Here is a 21563-nt window from a genome sequence, read left to right as displayed (position 1 = left end):
AGTCTAGCTACTCTCTGATATCTTCTACTTCCATAACTCTATGACCATTCTTTCTGGCATTGAAGGTACTTTGTTTTTAATGGGGCATGGAACCATCATCCCAATGAGGATGAAGGTAGTATATAAAATTTCTTGATTTAACTTCTCTTGCCATTTACCACTATTAACAGCCTGGAGAACTCTTCTACTGGGAAGGTTTCCCAGGTGGAAGAGTTAAAATGTTTGGACAAGGGTGGAGTTAGGACAGAGATCTGGAACATGGTAAGCTTGGGAGAGAGTGTGAACCCAAAGTACATCTTCACCACCTTTACCCAGCATGTGCTGTTCATTCAGAAACAGAGGAACGTTTCCCAGCTTTAGGGACTGTTGAGTTCTGGGGATTTCGTGCTTCACTTTCCTTTCTTGTGACAATTTATAGTGTTCAACAGAGCTGTACTTATATAAAAAATAACCAGATTTCATGTTAGATATTTATCAAACTTAGTGTGGTGGAGTGAATCATCAATCTCAACTCTTCAGTCCCCATTTTGTCCATTCACCCCCTTGCTAGGGCTTCAGGGGGGTCAGAATTACTCCCTGACCACTTGATCATGGGACTTGTTTTGGCCAATGGGATGTTAGCACATAGAGCACAAAGAAGAGTGCCTGAGCAGTTGGACTTTCCTTCTGTGCTCAATGCCTTTCCTCATGGGAAGAACATTCCCTGGGTAACCATTGGACATGGAAAATATGGAGACATACAGAGCAAATCTGGACCTGACCTGGAGCTTGGAACCAAGCCCAGCTGAGCCTGCCTTAGATCAGCCAACTTGCAGCTGTGGGGGAATGAGAATTCAATACTTTATGCTGTACACCACTGAATTTGGGAGATGGTTTTTATCGCAGCGTGATTCTAGGTAGAGCTAGTAAACGTAGAAAGGCATTCTCAAGGCTTTATGGTTTAAAATAAACTCCCATTTTAATTTAGCCATGGCTTTAAATACTATATACAAAGTTTCCCCTAAAAAAAGATGCCTGTTGGTTTATTTAAGTTTGATATTTATTTATTTTTCTAGACTCTGGCAGTTGGTCACTCAGGATATTTTTGTGCATTGAATACATATACGCTGATGTAACTCAGAGGTAAATAGTGGCATGGTAGTGAGGTAAATAGAGTAGATATTAGGTATTAAATCCAGCAAATATTTATAGAATTCCTACCATATGCAGGGTACTTTTCTAGGTACTAGAGATACACAGATAAAAATCCTTGCTTTCATGGAACTTTCCTTCTAGTGGACACTTACTGGATAGAAGAGTTATTTCATTCCACAGTAGAATAGGACTCTCAGTATCAAGGCATGGATTATGGGAGGGATGTAGAATAAGGGAAGTTCACACCCACTGAGACTTTAGTATGTGGACGGTAGCATACCACAAAGGGAAGAAGTATGGAATGGATGAAAGCTTGGGAATTAAGTAGCACTCAAAATGAAGGAGAAGTCCATCTTCCAAGTAAGAAACCTAAAAACATAAAAATAAATCAAATCAGAGAGAGGAGGTGGCTTTTTCTTGGCAGGAGTTTACTTCAGGGTCAAGAAGAAGAAGAGAAATGGATTTTAAGTTGTTATTAACAGTTATGGCCTCGACCTCCCAGGTAAGGAAATCAGAGACTCTGTTGCTAACCATATGTGTGTTGTCACAGTGCTCTGGTTCTTCCAGGATCTTTTTGTTTGAAGAGTTGTCAAGCTCTCCTAGGCAACCCAAGTGATCTGTCTAAAATATCCACTGCATTTTAGTCCTGGTCCTGGTTCTGGCCTTCTTTGCCACTTATTTCTGACACATTTGCAGAAGAAGTGAAAAAGATCATTTGGTGATATAGTCAAACATCTTAATATATGGAAGTTTCTAGAATCAACAATGGCCTGAAGAATGTATAAATTTATTTCTCACTCACATGAAAAGGTGGGCAGGCTGCCCATAGTCGGTGTGATGCATGCTCTCAGGGACTCTGGCTTCCTCTACTGTTGCTGTCCCTCTTGGGAGCCTTGAAGGCAGCATCTTGTCCAAGATGGCCCCATCTACATTCCAGGTAGCAGGTGAAAGAACAGGCAAAGAAGAAGAGAAAAGGGGATATTACTGCTGCTGCTTTTTTCTTTAAGATTTTTTTTTATTTAATTATTTGACAGTCAGAGATCACAAGTAGGCAGAGAGAGAGAGGGTGGGGAAGCAGGCTCCCTGCTGAGCAGAGAGCCTGATGCAGGGCTTGATCCCAGCATCTTGGGATCATGACCTGAGCCGAAGGCAGAGGCTTTAACCCACCGAGCCTCCAGGCGCCCCATTACTGCTGCTTCTTAATGAAGAGACAATATGTCCACTTGCATTCCACTGGCTGGATTTTAGACATATTGCTCCTCTCAGCCACCAGGGAGGTTGAGAAATATAGTCTTCGTTTCAGGTAGCCACATGTCCAGCTAAAAATATTAGGGGATCTGACCCAATAACAGAACGGATGGATACTGGGGATGGGTTAGTCAGAATAGGCTATGCTGTGGTCCAAACAAACTCTAATACCTTGGTGGCCTGACATGACTAAGTTTTACTTCTCACTCAGGAGTCTAGGTTGACAGATGCTCTGCCATCACGGATGATTCACCCAGAACCCAGGGCAGCTGTAACTGGGGAAGAGAAGGCCTGGAGGGAGGACCCTGCCTCCAAAATGCTTCAGCTCACTAGTGACAGAGCCCATTTCCGCTCTCAGGGCCTTGTCCAGAACTCGTCACCTGGTTTCCACCTAACTAACAGGGAGGTTGGGAAATAAGGAGAAGCACTGGGTTATTACTGGTGAACAATAAATATCTAGATATCTCTGCCATGGGTTAAACCTGTTGAAATATATATATATATTTATTTATTTTTATATATAAATATATATATATATATATATACACATATATATATATATATGTATATATATATATATATATATATATATATAGCTTCTCGGTGGCCTGCATGTGGCTTGGAGTCTCAGTTTCCTTCTAGCCCTGCCTGTCAATTTGTGCTTTTTTGGGGGGTATCCACAGTCTTGAAGAAAAGCCATGGGAGCTGATGCTAGATTTCCCATCTGACACAGAGGAGACGTCCTTTTAAACAATAATAAATATTGCCTCCATTTATATTGTTGTTCGCACCACCACCCCCGCTTTGTCTTGCCTATTGAAAGAGCCAATTAAACAAAGTGTGTGCTCTCGGCGCCTGTTCTGCGCTCATTTTGAGATTTAATCAACCCTCTGAACCTGCAGCATAACTGCCTCATAATGTCAACTTAATATATTGAGATCAGCCCAAACTCAACCATTCCCAGGGGTGGTTTTGTTTAAAGGAGAGTTGTAATTGAATTTCTAAACAACTGCCAAGCTTTGAAGGTACCAAAATAAACATTATCCAAGCAGAAACTTACCCTGAAGCCTTTGGTTAACTTACATATACTTTAAGAAAATAAAGGTTTATAACAATTTTTTTAAAGAAAAAAGTGAGCTAAACTCTTTGTTGTCCCTTTAAAATTAATCACCATCTGGGTGCCTGGGTGGCTCAGTGGGTTAAGCCACTGCCTTCGGCTCAGGTCATGATCTCAGGGTCCTGGGATCGAGTCCCGCATTGGGCTCTCTGTTCAGCGGGGAGCCTGCTTCCCTCTCTCTCTATGCCGCCTCTCTGTCTACTTGTGATCTCTCTCTGTCAAATAAATAAATAAAATCTTTTAAAAAATTAATCACCATCTGCCCGCATTTTTGGAAGGCATCTGTAGCCGAATAGTCAGATTTACAAATCAGGTGAATCAGCCACTGATTATTCATGGAGACACAATTGGCTTAATACGAAGTGGCCTTTCAGCCCCGTGTAGCCCCCAAGCTCTTTCATTGCTCAATGAAATGTCCTCAGGATAAAGTCCAAATTCCCTAGCCCCGAGTCCATCACTCTCTACAATGTGTCTCCAGTGTAATTTTCAAGGCTTATCTCCAGATATAGCACCCTTTCCCCTTTTAGCTGGGCATACACCCTACTCTGTAATCCTATTCCCCAGTTCACCTCTTGCAAAGGCGTTTGATGCTTTCTTGCTGTCCATCCCAAATCTACCTACTAGAATCTCACTCACCCCAGTCAGTAACTAGCCTCTTCTCGTTCCTTTCAGTTGCGTTAAATATCACCTTTGGGCTCTACGGCTCCTGGGGACACATGGATCGTATACTTCCCTCATCCTGTCTTGCATTGGAATAATTTATGTCTAGCTTCCATTTGAGATCGTAAGTTCCATAAAGCCAGGAAGTACACTATCTGTGTCTTCTCCCTGCTTTGTGTCCATGGATACTTACTGAGTCCCTCCTTAGTGCCTGGTTCTCTGCTAAGAAGCTCTGAGAATTTTAAGTCGAGCACCGGTTAGACCCTTAAGAATGCCACGCGAAGACGCGTTGCAATGTTGAAGGAAGAGAAGAAGGGAGGTAAAGAACAAGGTTCCACTTGATCTTAGCCAAAAGGCCAAGAAGCGATTAAGAAGAAGGTTAGAGATGGCAATGCAAGAGGTAAAGCTCTTAGAGAGTTAACAGGATCTGATGAACCATTACCTGCAGCATGACTGGCATGTGATAGAATGTAACGGAAGTTTAAAAGAAGGGGATGCTAGGGAGGAGCTTCTTGAAGAAGCCTGACCGGACATCTGGACATTCATAGACAAGGAGAAGTGATGGGTAAGGTGGAGGGGAACAGCATGGGCAAAGGCAAGGATGTGCGGGATGTTTATGCCATTCAAAGAGGACAGCAGATGTTTTTTTTTTTTTTTAATTGAGCATTTTTTTTAAGGATTTTTATTTATTTATTTGACAGAGAGAGATCACAAGTAGACAGAGAGGCAGGCAGAGAGAGAGAGAGAGAGAGAAGCAGGCTCCCCACTGAGCAGAGAACCCGACGTGGGACTCGATCCCAGGACCCTGAGATCATGACCTGAGCCGAAGGCAGCGGCTTAACCCACTGAGCCACCCAGGTGCCCCAGCAGATGGTTTTTAATATAGAATATTTGTGAAGGGAATCATTAGGGACAAAGGAAGGTAGTTTTGGGGGAAAGAACACCTAGAAAGCCCCAAATTTCCAGAAGAAGTAGTTTGGACTTGACTCACTCAGCACGGGGAGCCACTGAGAGCTGCTGAGCTTTGGTGTGACTGGCGTTCTTCCCAGGGGGTATTAACCTGGCATTGGTGCAGGTGGGTGGGAGAATCTAGAGGTCATCCTTAATGCAGGGGCAAGACTGAGGGTCTGAACTCAGGCGGCAGCAGCTGACATGGAGGGGCAGCAAGCCATGGATTAACCTGGGCAGCAGTGAAATCACCTAGACTTACCAATGAGGGAGCTGTAGGAGTCAGAGGTGGTACTGAGATTTTCAGTCTTGAAGCCTGCAGAAATGGCAGTGCGGTCATCAGTGAGGGGCACCTAGGAGGAGGATCAGATTTGAGGGGAATTCGAGAGCCTGAGGGGTTGACAGGGAATCCAGGTAGGGAGCTGCAGGCAGGAGGAAATGCAGGCTGGAATTCAGGTAAGGTGCAGGGCTGAATATTTGAAGAAATCTCAAATTTGGAGCATTACTGTAGGTTAGCATTTTACTATTGGAGTGTCTGTGCATTAAATTATTGGAGCATCTTCATATGAATATTTAAAAACATCTTTAATGAGATCTAATACATGCACTAGAGATATCACCCACTTAATGTGTACAGTTTAGTGAATTTTAGTTTCTTTGCAGGGCTGTGTAACCACAAATATAATGTCTGTTTAGATTTTATTCCTCACCTCAGAAAGACATTCCATGCCTGCTAGCAGTCACTCTCCAATTCCCCACACCCTCCTCCCAGTCCAAAGCAACCACTAATTTATTTTCTGGCTCTATAGACTTTCCTATTCTGGACATTTTAAATAAATAGAATCATGTAACCTGTGTTATTTTGTGACTGGCTTCTTTCACTCAGCGTGTTTTCAAAGTTCATCCTTTTTTATGGTATATATCATACTTATTTCTTTTTACTGATGAGTAACATTCCATTGTTTGGCTAAACTATATTTTATTTACCTATTCATCCATCGTTGGGTTCTTTCCATCTTTTGACTCTTATGAATAATGCTGCTGCAAACATTCACATACCATTTTTTGTTTGGATGTATGTTTTCATTGTTCTTGATTATAAACCTGGAGTGGAATTATTGGGGGATATGGTAACCCTATGTTCAACATTTTGAGGGACAAACTGTTTCCAACCTGACTGAAAGATTTAACATTTCTGCCAGTGAGGCACAAGGGGTTCCAAATTCTCCACATCTTTGCCAACACTTGTGATTATCTGTCTTTGTCATTGTAGCCATGGTGTATGAAATGGTGTCTCATAGTTTTGATCCACATTTTTCTAACAACTAATGATGTTGAGCATCTTTTCAAGGGCTTACTGGCCTTTTGTATATCTTCTTTGGAGAAATATATCCTCAAATCCTCCACCCTTCAAATATATCTTCAAATCATGATGAGAGTCAAAGGCAGATGCCTAAAAGACTGAGCCACATGGGCGCCCCTCAAATATATCACATTTCTATACTTCGCAGTTCCAATAATACAATTATAAACATATTATTTTATACAATCACTCTTTCTATCAGCCAAAGACAAGAGAAGAAATATACCATTATGCCATCTTTTATAGTTTATTGGGTTGTGTTTTTGGTATTGAGATTTTTAAAAATATATTCTCGATGTGTTTCTTCTTAATATATGATTTGCTAATTTTTTTCCCATTCCATGGATTATCTTTCCACTTAGTTGGCACAGCATTTATTTCCAGCACCGAACTGATGTAGTCCAATTTATGTATTTTTTTCAGACATTACTTGTGTTCTGGCATCTTACCTATGAAGTCATAACCCAAGATCATAAGGTTTACAGCTATGATTTCTTCTAATATTTTTACAACTTCAGCTCTTTCATCTAGGTCTATGACCTTGATTCGAGTTAATTTTTGTGTAATACATTTTTCTCCAGGTGGATTCCAGTGATCTCAATACTATTTGTTAGAAAGACTGTCCTTTCCCCATTGTGCAATTACTGTGAAAAAGACAAATACTGTAGGATCTCATTTATATGTAAAATCTCAAAAAAAAAAAAAAAAGGTTGAAATCAGAAATAGAAAGTAGAAAGGTGATTACCAGGGGTGAGGGGCTGGGGAAGATGGGGAGATGCTGGTTAAAAGGAATAAGCTTTCTGTTATAGGAGGGATAAACTCTGGGGGATCTAATGATGACTAAGGTTAATGATGACTACAGTTAATGATACTGTGTTGTGTGCTTGAAATTTGCTGAGAGAAGACCTTAAGGATTCTCACCAACATATAAACAAAACAAAAACCAAAACAAAGCCTAACTATGTTTTAGTGGGTAATGGCTGTGTTAATTAACAAGACTGTGGTAATAATGTCATAAGGTATGCATAATTCAAATTGTCATGTTGTGCATTTTCAATATACACTATTTTATTTGTCCATTATACCTCAATAAAATGGAATAGTAAATCAATAGCTAAGACCACCCTGTCCCCAAGGAATGGAATACTATTTAGCTGTAAAATGGAGTACAATTCTGATAATACGCTCCAACATGGATGAACCTTGAAAATATTATGCTTAGCGAAATAAGCCAGACCAAAGGACAAATACTGTACAATTACTCTTATGTGAGGGACCTGGAGTAGTGAAATCCACAGAGACAAAAAGTAGAATGGTGGTTGCCAGGGGCTGGGGAGAGGGAGGAATGGAGAGTCATTATTTAATAGGTTAAGAGTTTGTGTTTGAAATGATGAGAATATTTGGAGATGGATGGTTGCCCAATAATGTAAATACATTTAATGCCACTCAATTGTACACCCAAAAGTCATTAAAATGACATTTTATTATGTGTATAAAATGCAAACAGAGGCAATTAAAAAAATAAAGTGTGTCTCTTGGAGCCAGTACGTACTTGGATCTGGCTTTTTTCCACAATCCCTTCCTTTTGATTGGATCACTTACATTTGGTGTTATTCCTGACATGCTTATATTTACAACGGCAACTGAGCATTTTGCTATGCCTCATTCTCTTTGGTCCTCCTCTTTTCTTCCTTTCTGTCTTCTTCTGTAGTCAGTGGATATTTTCTAGAATAGCATTTTAATTCTTTTAATGGCTGTTTAACTCTAATTTCTTCCTCGCTCCCTCCCTTCCTTCTTTTCTTCCTTCTTTCCTCCTCCTCTCCCTCCCTCCCTTCCTTTCTTTTTTAGAAAGAGAGAGCCTGCAAGCACAGAGGGGTGGGGAGGGACAGAAGGAGAGGGAGAGAGGGAGGATCTTAAGCAGGCTCCACACCCAGCATGGAGCCCGACCATCACAAGGCTCAATCTCATGACCCTAGGATCATGACCTAGCCGAAATCAAGAGTCAGACACCTAACTGACTGAGTCACCCTGGCACCTCATATTCTATTTTTGAAGTTATTGTCACAGCGATGACTCTAAGGCTTACAATATGCAGCTTCCTTATCAGATTTCTTCAGATTTTACTAGCATAATTCCAATGAATGCCAAAACTTTTCTCCTGTATAGCTCCATACCCTTCCTCCTTTTATTCTATTATTGCTAAAATATTACATCTATATATGTTACAAACCCAGAAACACATTGCGATAATTATTAATTTATGCAATTGCATGCCTTTTATAGAAGCTAAGAGAAGAAAGGAAAATTAATACATATCCAGAATTTATTATTTTCCATTTCCTGTTTTCTTTATTCATTCCTATGGATGCCAGCTACCATCTAGTTTGATTAATTTCTTTACTTCAGTGTGTCTTTTCTCCCAGCTGCCTTCTTTTTGCTATTACTATCAAATACATTACATGCCTATTTTTTCTAAAGACTTTTTGTTTATCTGGGTGCCTGGGTGGCTCAGTGGGTTAAAGACTCTGCCTTTGGCTCGGGTCATGGTCCTGGGTCCTGGGATCAAGCCCCACATGGGGCTCTCTGCTCAGCGGGGAGCGTGCTTCCTCCTCTCTCTCTCTCTCTCTGCCTGCCTCTCTGCCTACTTGTGATCTCTGTCAAATAAATAAATAAAATCTTTTTTAAAAAAAGGACTTTTTGTTTATTTGAGAGAGAGAGAGAAAGAGCGTGCAGGAGTTGGGGGGGGCAGAGGGAAAGTAAGGAGAGGGAAAACAGACTGTTGAACAGGGACCCAGATGCAGGACTCCCCATCTCAGGACCCTGGGATCATGATGAGAGCCGAAGGCAGATGCTTAACAGACTGAGCCACCCAGGCGCCCCTTAAATGTACAGCATTTCTATACTTCACAGGTCCAATAATACAATTATAAACATATTATTTTGTACAATTACTCTTTCTATCAGCTAAAGACAAGAGAAGAAATATACCATCATGCCACCTTTTATGGTTTATGTCCACAATTATCTTTACTGGTGCTTTTTATTTTTCAGTATGGATTTAAATTTCTGTTTAGTGTCCCTAGCTTCTGTACATTTTAAGTAATACATTGTAGCAACTCTGGTTACTGACCACCTCCCCTCACCCGCCTCCTTCGCAGTTATTACTGTTGTTTGCTTGATGTTTGTTTGTTTAGTGACTTGGCTGAACTAATTTCGTGAAGTCTGTTTCCGGGGATGTGTGCAGCCATCCATGTCCCTGCTCAGATTTGTTCTTCTGGCTGCCTAGGGGTCACCTTGGAATCCACAGAAGCTATTTAGTGGTCAAAGATTATGCTTAGGGTTCTCTAACTGGTTAGACTGTGTGTGTGTGTGTGTGTGTGTGTGTAGCTTGGACATTACAGTCACAGCTCAGCGACTTTGTGTATTGGGCCCACCTTCAGCCAGGGGCTAGCTTGGAAGTCCTTCTCCATCACTCCCAAGAGGGTACAGCCTTGCCTTGCACACATTTGTCAAGACTTTCAAGGGATGTGTGTGGGTTTTTTTTTTTTTTTTAACTCCTGGCCTCCAGGGAGTTCCCCAGGGTTCAAGGAGCTCATTGTTTTGGCCAGGGTTTCATCAGAGGGTGTGCTGGACCTCCTGTGCTGGGAGGCTTCTGCCCTTTGTTGATTAATCTGTGTGTGATGTGGGCTGGTTTGCATGTCTGACCCCATGCCCAGCTTCCATCGCTCCCGAGTACGTGCAGACCCCCACAGGTACACCACCTGCCTATCCCCCCGGGGTCATCTGGGACTCTAGGAGTGTTCTTCTTAGCTGTCTTTTACCCTGTTTATTTTGTTCAACTTTCTGTACCTCTGCCACTTCAATGGCTGCTACCCGTATGCTGGAGTTGCCGGTCTACTCTCAATCTCCTCTCACCAAGATCTCCTGGTTTTCAACAACAGCTGTGAGCAAGGAATTCTCCACATTCTCTTCCAAGTAAAGTCAGTCGTCTCCTGGCAGTACCATGGAGCTCTTCCTTCTTCTGGCCTGTCTCTTACCCAAGGAAGACAATGGCCCTCTTCTCCTGGAGTGACACACTCTTGCTCTGCAAGAAGACCACAGAGGGGTGGTAGCTTCTCATCTTCTTATATTTCCTCGATAAGCATGGAACCCCCATCTAGTGAACGAGCTGAGACAGGACAGTTAGGGCCTCAGGATGTTCCACTTGCCATACCTGAAGGAGAGCTTCCACCCTACAGAGACTACTAGGGGAAAAGAGGGCTTCTGTTCCTTCCTCTACACCCACCCAGATTAGAGATTGCAGAACAGGGGGCTGGAGGAACACTGAGCCTTGACCTTCTCAGAGTGAAGCTGTAGCCTGAGGCTGGGAACTGAGGGAGAAAGGAGTCCCTGTCTTCTTGGCCATACTCACCTGTAGGAAAGTTTCCATCCCACAGAGCTGGGGAAGGAGGAGGGAGCAGGTCATGGCTCAGATACCACACACTCTTGCTGTCCTTCCTGAGATTTAATCGAGTTTCTTCTATGAATGTGTCTTCACTTGCTATATTCCCTTAAGATGATTCTAGAGACTGTAAATTTAAAAAAAAATTTTTTTTCCCACTCAAATCATTGTTTTTCTGTGAAGAGAGTTAGCCAGGCTCCTCACTCTGCCGTTCCTGACATATTTTAATATTACCATTTAATCTCACTGCAAGGATGACCATGGAGTCCTTGCTTCTTCTTTCACATACCCCACCTGCTAAGAAATCCTACTGGTTCTACCTTGAGAATTTATCCAGGATTCAACCTCTTCTCTCCTCTTCGACTGCTGTCATCCTGGTCCAAGCCATCATCCTCTTACCCTGCAAAAGCCTCCTCTTTGGGGTCATTTCCACCCCTTCTTATGTGACCCTGCATTATCTCTCTCAGCTCCCCTTTCTTCTGGTCACTCCACTCTGGCCAATCTGCTCCTCACTCAACAGGCCAAACCTACTTGTACCCCAGCGCCTTTGCAATGACTGTCCCTCTGTACCAGATGCATTTCTTTAATTATCTACATTGTTAATTCCTCATGCCAATTAATTGCTCCATGTAATCTTCCTGAGGAGACCCATGCTGGCTACCTTTAAAATTTTTTTTAAATTTAATTCAATTTTAATTCCAGTAAATACCCTGACTACCCTTCCTACTGTAGCATTCCCCCCAACCTTACCCCAGCATTCCTGGCCCTCCTTTCCTGCTCTATTTTTCCTTTTTTCCATGATGCTTTCCACCATCAAACAGGTAATTAAGAGGAGGGCACAGAGGGGATAAGAGGTAAGAAGGAGCCAGGAGAGCAAGAGATGCTGATAGGAAAGAAGGTAAGTCAGTGTCCTGGGGGAGGGGCATGGTGGAGCCAAGGTTGTCCATGAGAGCTTGAGGAAAGGATGGACGGATCAGGGAGACAGGCATCCAGCCAACTGTTAAGGTAAAAAGAGGGGCATCTACATGTTCCTGGTTGGGTGGCCGTGGCATTGGACTTTCCCACCATGCCAAGCATATGATGGGACATCAAGAGAACATCAGTGTTTTTTGAAGGGAAAAAGATATATATTGAGGTTCCCAACTGAGCATTTTGCTTTCACTTCGAACCCCAGCATCCACCATGTGCCTTCACAGGAACAAACCCTGTGGGATAGGGAGGGGACTGAGTCCTCTTATTCCCACTACACAGCTGGGAAATCATGGCCAAGAGAGGGTCAGTGATGATCCCAAGGGCACCAGGCCAGGAGGCCATCCACCTCTGAGCCCAAGACCTTCCTCACACGGAGGCTGCTTGAGAAAGGCAGGGACAGGGGGCTGGGTCTTCTGCCTGGGAGAGTTCGCTGTCCGTTTGTGTTGGCTGCCCAGGGACTCCAGTGGTCTTTGTCCACACACTGAAACACAACGTCAGGTTTTCAGAAGAGGCCTCTGATTTGGCGATACCTGGGCCCAAAAGTGAGGGCTGTATTTCTGCACCAGACTGAACTTTTGCTGGAATGCGAGGTGGGGTGGGAGCCAGAGAGAGAGCGGGGTGGAATTTCTGCCAGGGCCTCAGGGAGACCAGAGTTGACAGGAGGCGAGGATGCCAAGGGCAGTCTCGGTGGCCCTTCTCCTTTTCTGGGCACCCCCTTCCCCCGCCTTTTCCCCAAACACCCTCCAACTCTGACTGTTTCCCCAGCTGCCTGAGGCCTGTTCCCAGGGCCAAGGCTCTGGTGCAAGCTCTGATCTCCTTCGTTCCCCTTCCCAGGTCCCTAGTAAACTTCTCTGGGCTGTGTCCTACCTAGTCAGGAGCCATTTCCTGGAACACCCACCAATGCGGATTCTGCCTGCCCGGCATCCCTGAAGCAGAGCCCGACTCCGCTGGGGTGCAGGTGGTTTATTTGGAGACATTCCCGGGAAGTGGGACCTGGTTAGGCGGGGGTGTGTTAAGGAGGAAAAGTCACACCGAGTTGTGTTATTAAGGTTGCTCTTTTGGTTAATGTCATAAAAATACATCACAAGGACGCCCAGTTTGAAGCTTTGGTGTAGAGGCATACAAATTTAGAATATTCTTCTCTTCTTGCATTAATGCACACTAAGTCTGTCTATTTCCAAGACGATTATCTGCATTGAACTCTATTGAGTTTGGTATTAATAAAGCAACACTAACTTTCTTTAGTTGCTGTTTATCTGGTATCTGCTTCTATCCCTTTCCTTCCAGTCTTTCTGTGCCTCACACATGGAGTGTAAATAATAGGTAGTTGGAGTGGAAAAGATTCCATCTTTATTTTTTAATAAGAACTTTCTGTTTTATATTCTTTTATTGTTATTCTTGGTATAACTGCGTTTTTTTGACCATTTTATTTTGGACATTTTATTTATTCCACTTTTTCTGGTTGGTTTGTTTGTTTGTTTTTTCCTTTTTCTCATTCTTGTGAACTTTTGGGTTAGGAGAGGTTTTTACTTCTTGAAATTTTTTCATCTCGGGTTTGAAGTTATATGCTTTATCCCATTATTTTATCTCTGTTACTGAAATTTTTTAAAAATTTCATTTATTTATTTGGCACAGAGAGAGAGAGAGATCACAAGTAAGCAGAGAGACAGGCAGAGAGAAGGGGGGGGGGAGCAGGCTCCCTGCTAAGCAGAGAGCCCGATGTGGGACTCGATCCCAGGACCCTGAGATCATGACCTGAGCCGAAGGCAGAGACTTAACCCACTGAGCCACCCAGGCGCCCCTGTTATTGAAATTTTAAACGCACATTTAACTCAACGAATTCCCAATCAAGAATTTTACTCTCCTTCCGGGCCCTCCAGTAAGATTTGAGTGCTTTAATTTTGACACTTAGCTCTCTACTTGTGATTTACATCCAGAAATTTAGTTCTGTATTTAATACTATGGCATACAACTCAGGCATTGGTATGATTGCTGTTTTCTGAATCAGTTTCTTCTTAGATTTGCTCACATATTTTTCTTGCTTTCCTCCTACTCCGTTCCTTCTTGCATCTCAGACCTTCCTCCAGGGATCATAGTCCTTCTATTGGAAGCAAGTCCTTGTCCTTTAAGATGGACCTGTGCATAGTACATGCGCTAAGCTTATTTTTACCCAAATGTTTTAATTTTATCTTCATTTTTTTTTTACTGTAGTATTAGAACTAAAATTTTCTTTTTTTTTTAAAAGATTTTATTTATTTATTTGACAGAGAGAGAGAGATCACAAGTAGGCAGAGAGGCAGGCAGAGAGAAAAGGGGGGAAGCAGGCTCCCTGCTGAGCAGAGAGCTGGGTGTGGGGCTCGATCCCAGGACCCTGAGATCATGACCCGAGCTGAAGGCAGAGGCTTAACCCACCGAGCCACCCAAGCACCCCAGGAACTAAAATTTTTCTGAGGGTTGCCTGGGTGTGGCAGTCAGTTAAGCATCTGACACTTGGATTCGGCTCAGGTTGTGAGATTGAGCCCTACATTGGGCCCTGGGCTAGCCCAGGGTCGGCTTGAGAGTCTCCCTCTCTCTCCCTCTGTCCCTCCTGCTTGTGTTCTCTCTCTCTCTCCAAAATAAATAAAATAAATCTTTAAAAATTTTTTCTTAAATACGATTTAGGATATGTATGACTCCTTCCCCCACCCTTCCCCAGTATATTCATTACTTTGGCATTTTGCACACATGTTGTTCTTTGCAATGGTTTTGGAACCGGCTTGTCGGGTACTCTAAAAAGGAAATATAATCCTGGGGCTGTGGGTGGGAGTGAACTGAACGTAGCGATCAGTCTGGGAAGACATTGCCATCGATACTGAGTCTATGTATCTATGAGCCTTGTGGAGAAAAGTGATCACTGGTTTTTTTTGGTTATGTAATACTTTTTTTTTTTTTTACCATTATATTTTCTAATTTTCTACTTGGTTTTTGTTCATATAGAAGAAAACTTTTGAATGTCATCTACTGATCTTGTGTCTGATCATTTACTGAACTTTGGTGTTTTTTCTAAACGGTTTTGCTGGATTTATATCTGTTAGATGAACAGCTGTATTGTTGTAAACAAGAACATTTTTCTCACTTTTCTTCCAGTATCTTTCTCTTGTTTTATTTTTTGTGTAAGACCTATTATTGCAAAACATCCTTGAAAGGTGGCATCTCTGTCTTATTCCTGACTTTTATGTGACCATTTCTAATATTTTACCATTCGGCTTATTTCAAGTTTCTTGAAAAAAAATTTTTTTTTTTAAATTTTCCAGATTAAGGAAGCTTTTTATCTGCTATTAGTTGAATGTAGTTTGCAGGCAGTTATGTTGCCTATGTGTGGGGAGTTGTGTTTTAGATCAGAGACCAGTGCCGAATTTTGCTAACAGCCTTTCCTGCATTGTATCTGTTCACTATTGCCACAATAACACTGTGTAACAATCAGCCCATACTCAGTGGATTAGCACAATAATTAGTACTCACACACCTGTGGGTTGACTAGGATTTGGCTAACTAGCTTGACTGGCTTGGCAACAAGCTTCAAGTTAAACCCAGACTGTTTCAAATGTCTCTAATCCTTCCTGGACCAGTGATCCACCAGGGAATGTTCTATGATGATGGCAGAAGTAGAAGAGGGGATGAACAGAAGCAAAGAATACCACAAAGGTGCTAGGCTTGGGACCCTCCCACTTCCACTCCATTCTCATTGGTGAAAATAAGTCACATGGCAAAGCCCCAAAACAGTGAAGGTGGGGGAGGGGGATGTATACTCCGCCTCTGGAGAAAGGAACTCAAAGTCACATGGCAGAAAGTGTGGATACAGAGAAGGATGGAAAACTGGGAAGAGGAATGCAATCAATCACATGCATTTATTGAGATATTAATAGACTCTGTCTCCCAGCCTTGTATGTTACATAATTATATTAGCAAATTTCAAATAGTTGAACCATCATTGCTTGCTTGGAATAAACCCTGCTTGTGTCCATCCATTATTACTGTTATAATTAGACGGCTGGTTTTTATTTTCTAAAATTCTTCTTGTGATTAATAGGCTTCCACTGGTGACTCTGTAAAAGGGAAGACAGGACTCACTCCTGGGTGGGTTCTGCTAAAAGATTGTTTCCTGGGAGGGGGACTTCCCATCTTTCTGAGGGGTAAGCAACCACCTGTGACTCTGCTTCCTCTGGCTGTCCCATGTGATGTCCTGTTCTGGTGCAAGATAGGTGACCAGATGTTGGAGGCGGGAGAGGGAAGGAGGGCTCAGCTACTGAGTGGCTCTGACAACACCTCCCTGTTATGGGTTGAATTGTGTCCATCCAGAATTCATATGCTGGAGCTCAAACCTCCAGTACCTCAGAATGGGATCTCACTTGGAAATAGCGTCATTGCAGATGTAATTAGTCACAATGAGGTCATTAGGGTGGGCCTTAATCCAATAGGACCAGTGTCCTTTTAAAAAGGGGACGTTTGGACATGTGCATACATGGAGAACATCAAGATGAAGGCAGAGATCAGGGTGATGTTTCTGCAAGTCAATGGACAAGATGGCCACCCAGCTACTAGAAGCAGAGGCAGAGACATGGAACAGATTCTGCCTCACAGGTCTCAGAAGGAATTAACCTTGCTGATACTTGGATCTTGAACTTCTACTCTCCAGATCCAAGAGGCAAAACAAAATTTGTATGGCTTAGTCATCTAATTTGTGGTACTTACGGAAGCCCTAGAAAGCCCAAACACTCTCTTCCTCCAAATAATTACACTGATAAACACCTGAGAACTCAAGCTCATTCCTTGAGTCTATTAATTTTTCGCTTGGAATTCTCTAATACTTCTACTGCCCTGGAGTTTACGCCCTGCCTGTGTTTTTGGTTGATGTTGCTTACAATCTCCTTTCCTTCCCAGATTTGCTTCCATTAACTTTCTAGTCAATCTTTTTAGTAATTTTTTTTTTTTAATTTATTTGACAGACAGTGATCACTAGTAGGCAGAGAGGCAGGCAGAGAGAGAGGGGGAGGCAGGCTCCCTGCCGAGCAGAGAGCCCAATGCGGGGCTCGATTCCAGGACTCTGGGACCAAGACCTGAGCTAAAGGCAGAGGCTTTAACCCACTGAGCCACCCAGGCGCCCCCTAGTCAATGTTTTTAATCAAGTGACTCAGTCTCATTTTTCTGGGATGTGACAGACTCATCCCCCCACTGTATATATTTTTCTGTCATTCTTGAAGTTTGGGGCCATCTACTTCCCCGAACCAATTTCAGCACAGCTATTACGAACTCCGTTTTATGTATGAAAACAACGATGCCAGATAAAGGTCCTCGCTTCTAGTTATACAACCATTAGATGAAAGTTGCAGCTAGAACACGGGCACCCTAGTTCCTAAGTAGACCTGTGTCTCACTCCCAGGAACGGCAGGATGATTGTCTGGTGCGATATTCTAACAGATTTTTAGAATCTTCGTACAGCAAGGTGTGTGCAGCCTGGTTCTGGGGCTTCATGTGAGTTCAGCGCTGCGATCAGTTAGAGATAAATCTGCTGCGGGTGCAGGAGGGAACAGCGGAAGTGGAGTGTCAGAACCTGTTCCTTCTACCTTAGTTTTTGTTACCCTGCTAAATTTTGGCTCCTGCTCTTGAGATTTCAATTTGCAAAGAATGCAAAGGAACGGCCAAACCATTCATTTTATGTTGAAAAGATCAGCTCATCTGTCAAGTAGAGTAAAATATACTTTAAAAAAAAATCTTGTATGTCAAATAAAAACTTTTTTTTTTTAACTGGAGGTGGCAGTGATGTAGACTAAAGAGTGAGCAGGGTCCAAGCTAAGTGGTTTTAAAATGGAGACATCTTTGCTGCTTACTCCATCCTCTTTTTCTTACAACGTGTACTTTATTGGATCAGAGAGAGTGTTTTGAATCTCTTTCATTCCCACATTCCTCCACCAGAGTGTTTTCATTTCTTTAGAAGACTGGCGCCTCTGCTGACCACTGAAGGGAACAAAATAACTGGTAATATTGGCAGCATGTGGTTCAATAATCCGCTCTCTTCAGCTTCACTCAGGATCGGCATTTTAAAGCTGCCTGATGAGAACTGAGAAGACTTTGTCAGCTTGTCACCCATCTGTTACCCCTCCCCATCATCTTTCCTTCTCCCTTCTTTCAGGTCTTGCCAGCAGATGTGCAGGTGACCCTATAGAAAAACAATACTCCGAGAAGGCTATGTTCCCTGGGTAGGGTTGGGGGCCATGAAACTTCCAATGGGCTGGAAGGTGTCTAGAGGGATGGGAAGAGGGATTGGTTTTGGAATGAGACTCCCCAAGGTTCAAATCCTGATTCTGTCATTCACTCACTGCGTGAACTTACACAGGTAGTTTAAGATCTTTGATCTCAATTCTTCCTTCTAAATCATGGGGTTATAAACAGGGACAAGCATTCCTATTTGTAGACTTGAAATGATGAGTCCACAATGGAGTGGATAGAAAGAACAAGAGGCAGAGTATTCATTTATGCACGTACGCCTGTACCAACCACGATTCATTTAGAGCATGTTTATGGAGGGTCTGCTATGTATTAGGCTCTGGGGATTTAAAGATAAATAAGACATGGCTTCTGTTTATGATGTTCTCCAAGTCTGGTGAGGGAATCACACATTCCACCGATTCCAAGGATCATGTGCTGAGGTCATGAGCCTAGGGGTACTCAGGAGCTGTTCCACAGAAGGAAAAGGGTGGGGGGTGGGGGTAACGGGAAACTTCCTTGAGAATAAATCTGGAAAGTTGAAGCTCAAGAGATGAAAGTGGTCTTTTTTGGGACGTGATAGAAGAACGTCCACCAAAGCCAGAGGGCTTTTCCTTTCATGGAGGAGCAGGGCTTTCTCTATGGAAAATGATCTTTTCCACTCTGCCTCATTTCTTGGAATTTGAAATCAAATTCAAAGGGGGACTTGGAAATTTGAGTCACCCCTGAGGGATCTTCTGAGATGCAGCCCTTCTTCTGTGTTAAGGACTGATGTTCTCTACCTCTTTTGGCCCCAGGAGTCCTGCGGAGGGAGGGCTGGTCCCCCAGGGGCTGTTTCTGGGGAGGGAGGAGGCAGGTGGCCTAAAGGCACAACCCCATCTAGGGAAGGTGGAGAGATATAGCGTGGGCCTCCCTGAAGAAGCCTGCAGTTACCCGTTTATATTTAGCCAATAAAATGAAATGTGCCTGTGGAGGGTGGGTGTAAGTTATTATTTATTGCTTTGCAGAAAACTCCCACACAGGGCTCTCTGGCAAGGGAAACTTTGCAAAGAATTTCTGGCAGCAGCAAGGTATGCCTTTTATTTCCAGTGGGCTAAACGCTCTGCTTCCAATGTTTGTCAACGTGTCACCATTAAGAAGGAAAACAAAATCGAAGGATGCATTTCTGGCCAAACTTGTTCATTAGGTAACGTACATAACTTGAACACTCGCTCTGTTCTAGAGGCTAGGGGTTGAGGGGGAGCCAAGTCAGGTGGCCCTGTTCTGGAGGAGGTGATAAAGACAGATGATCACAGCTAATAACATTTGGGGGTGGGGCCCCAGGAATCACCCCCTTTCTGTTTTGGGTTCAGATGATAAAGGGTCATGACGCACATGAAAACCAAAGCATCATCAATGGCTGGGAAATACGACAGTCCACCACATTCAGAACTCTCTGGTATCAAACAGATTGGAAAAGCTGGATGAGATTTGAAGCCAAAGTAAGACCTTCCCACTCCTTTCTCCAAATCTAGGACTTGGGACCTGTGCCAGAGAGTCCTCAGCTCTCTCACCCAGCCAGCCTCAGACCTGTGGCCAGAACACTAGAGAAAGGACCACTGTGGGAGACTGACCAGTGTAGCCTTCCATATTCCACACTCCAGAGCTAATTAGGCAGAAAGTAAAATGGGCCAGTTTCTCTGGTCACAAAGGCTTACATAGTCTTATGCCGTCTGTCTCTGGGTCCTCTCTTCGGGAAACGGCCCCTCCTCCAAGCCAGCTGCTTCTCGAGATCCATGTCAACCAAGGGGTGGGAGTCCATGCTGAAGCTGGCCAATCAGAACACTATTCGTATAACCCAGCCAATCAGAGATCCTTGCTAGTGATGTGAGTTGTGAGAGACAATGCGTCTCTCCAATCTCTGAGATGCACTGTGAGGAGGTGGAAGGACCACCTGGCACTTTCTTTGCCTGCGGGAAGAAAGAATGTAGCTTTAACATCAAGTGACTCCTACCAGGGCTGTGAGCACTTGGACGTAACTATAACTTCAGAATCCCGGAATACGATGTGGAATATGCCCCTCAGGCTGGGATAAAAGATGGATTTTGAGGAATTGGCTTGTCCCATTATGGAAGCTGGCAAGTCCAAAATCTGATGGGGTAGGCAAGCAGATTGGAGGCTCAGGGAATCGTTGCAGTTCAAGTCCCAAGGTAGTCTGCTGGCAGAATTCCTTCCTGCTTGGGGAGAGTCAGTCATTGTTCTAATAAGCTTTCAACTGATTAGATGAGGCCCACCCACACTGTGGAGGGCAATGTGCTTTCCTCAAACTGGGAGTCCACCAATTTAAATGTTACTCTCATCCCTCTCTACCCACCCCCAAACCTCACCTTCATAGGAACATTCAGAATAATGTTTGACCCAATATCTGGGCATCATGACCCAGCCAAGTCAACTAATAAAATTTACCACCACAGGGATCCAGGTTTTGAAGCCCCGCATTGGTCAGTTCCTAGAAATGGCTGCCCCTGAGAAGAGATGTAGCCTTTGGGGAGGTAACCCCTTGGACCGGAGTCCAGATCCCAGGGATGAGAGAGAGTCAACAGTCCTGGCAGCTGAGGAAGCAAGTGCCTTAGTCCTTAAGCGTGGCTCTGGACAACACGTCCCAACCCCGTTGTACCTCCTTGAGGCTGACTCAGGCCCTGTGCCCCTTGCAGTCACCCACTCTTCACTGGGCAGTCATTCTCTCTCCTCACTGGCCCCCACTCTCTGGGGCAGGAGCTGAGTCTCCTCACCACCAGGCCTGGGACACTCCAATTTGTTATTTGGTTGTTTGCAGGACTTTCCTAGAAGGATGCTTCCTCTTTCTCAGCTCTCTAGTTAAGATGAAAACATGGTGACTTCTTAAAAACAAGACAACATCCTGCCTTTTCTCTGTCTTGCCAACAGTTCTGATTTTTTTTTTTTTTTTTTTTTTTTTTTTTTTTTTTTTTTTTTTTTTTTTTTTTAGGAGGGCTTAAAATATTTTTGAACATGAAGAACCTAATCTTTCTGGAAGAAGCCACTGGTAGTGACAAACTTCCCATGAAGAAATGACCCCTGACCTCAGTTGTTTTGTAGAGAGGCCTCAGCCGGCCATCTCCTCCCAGAAGTGAAAGCTGCTAATGAGATGCAGCATTCCAGAAAGGCATGTGGTGGTGTCTTCTCCCTCCCTGCCTTCCTGCCCCTCCTCCCCCGCCCCACTTCCTCTCTCTTCTCCAATTGCTTGGAATCGAATATATGAGATTCTAGCTACGGGAGGGCAGAAGGAAGAAAGAGAGAGAGAGGAGCATGGTGAGTCCACTACACAGATAGCCCACGGTTATTTAGTGGTAAGCAATGGTCCAAGCCCCCTATTCTGGGTCTCCTCAGAGGGCAGTCCCTGGACCAGCAGCATCAGTGAGCCCTGTAGAACTTCAAAT

At 43.5% G+C, this 21563-nt stretch overlaps 1 long non-coding RNA gene across 1 annotated transcript; it reads right to left on the bottom strand.

Annotated features, from left to right (window-relative positions):
* Window positions 1-1052: 1052 nt before the first annotated feature.
* LOC123393572 lies at window positions 1053-19953 on the bottom strand. The gene is made up of 4 exons (XR_006608405.1): window positions 19824-19953; window positions 5370-5460; window positions 1937-2060; window positions 1053-1503 (listed from the first exon to the last, which is right to left on the bottom strand). It is a non-coding gene; the product is annotated as an uncharacterized LOC123393572 (long non-coding RNA).
* Window positions 19954-21563: the final 1610 nt, after the last annotated feature.

This window comes from Mustela putorius, unplaced genomic scaffold (assembly GCF_011764305.1).
Source record: "Mustela putorius furo isolate JIRA1106 unplaced genomic scaffold, ASM1176430v1.1 tig00000874_pilon_pilon_pilon, whole genome shotgun sequence".
NCBI classification, from domain to species: domain Eukaryota; kingdom Metazoa; phylum Chordata; class Mammalia; order Carnivora; family Mustelidae; genus Mustela; species Mustela putorius.
Note: the sequence above shows the minus strand (reverse complement) of the source record. Positions and strands in the feature narration are given on the sequence as shown.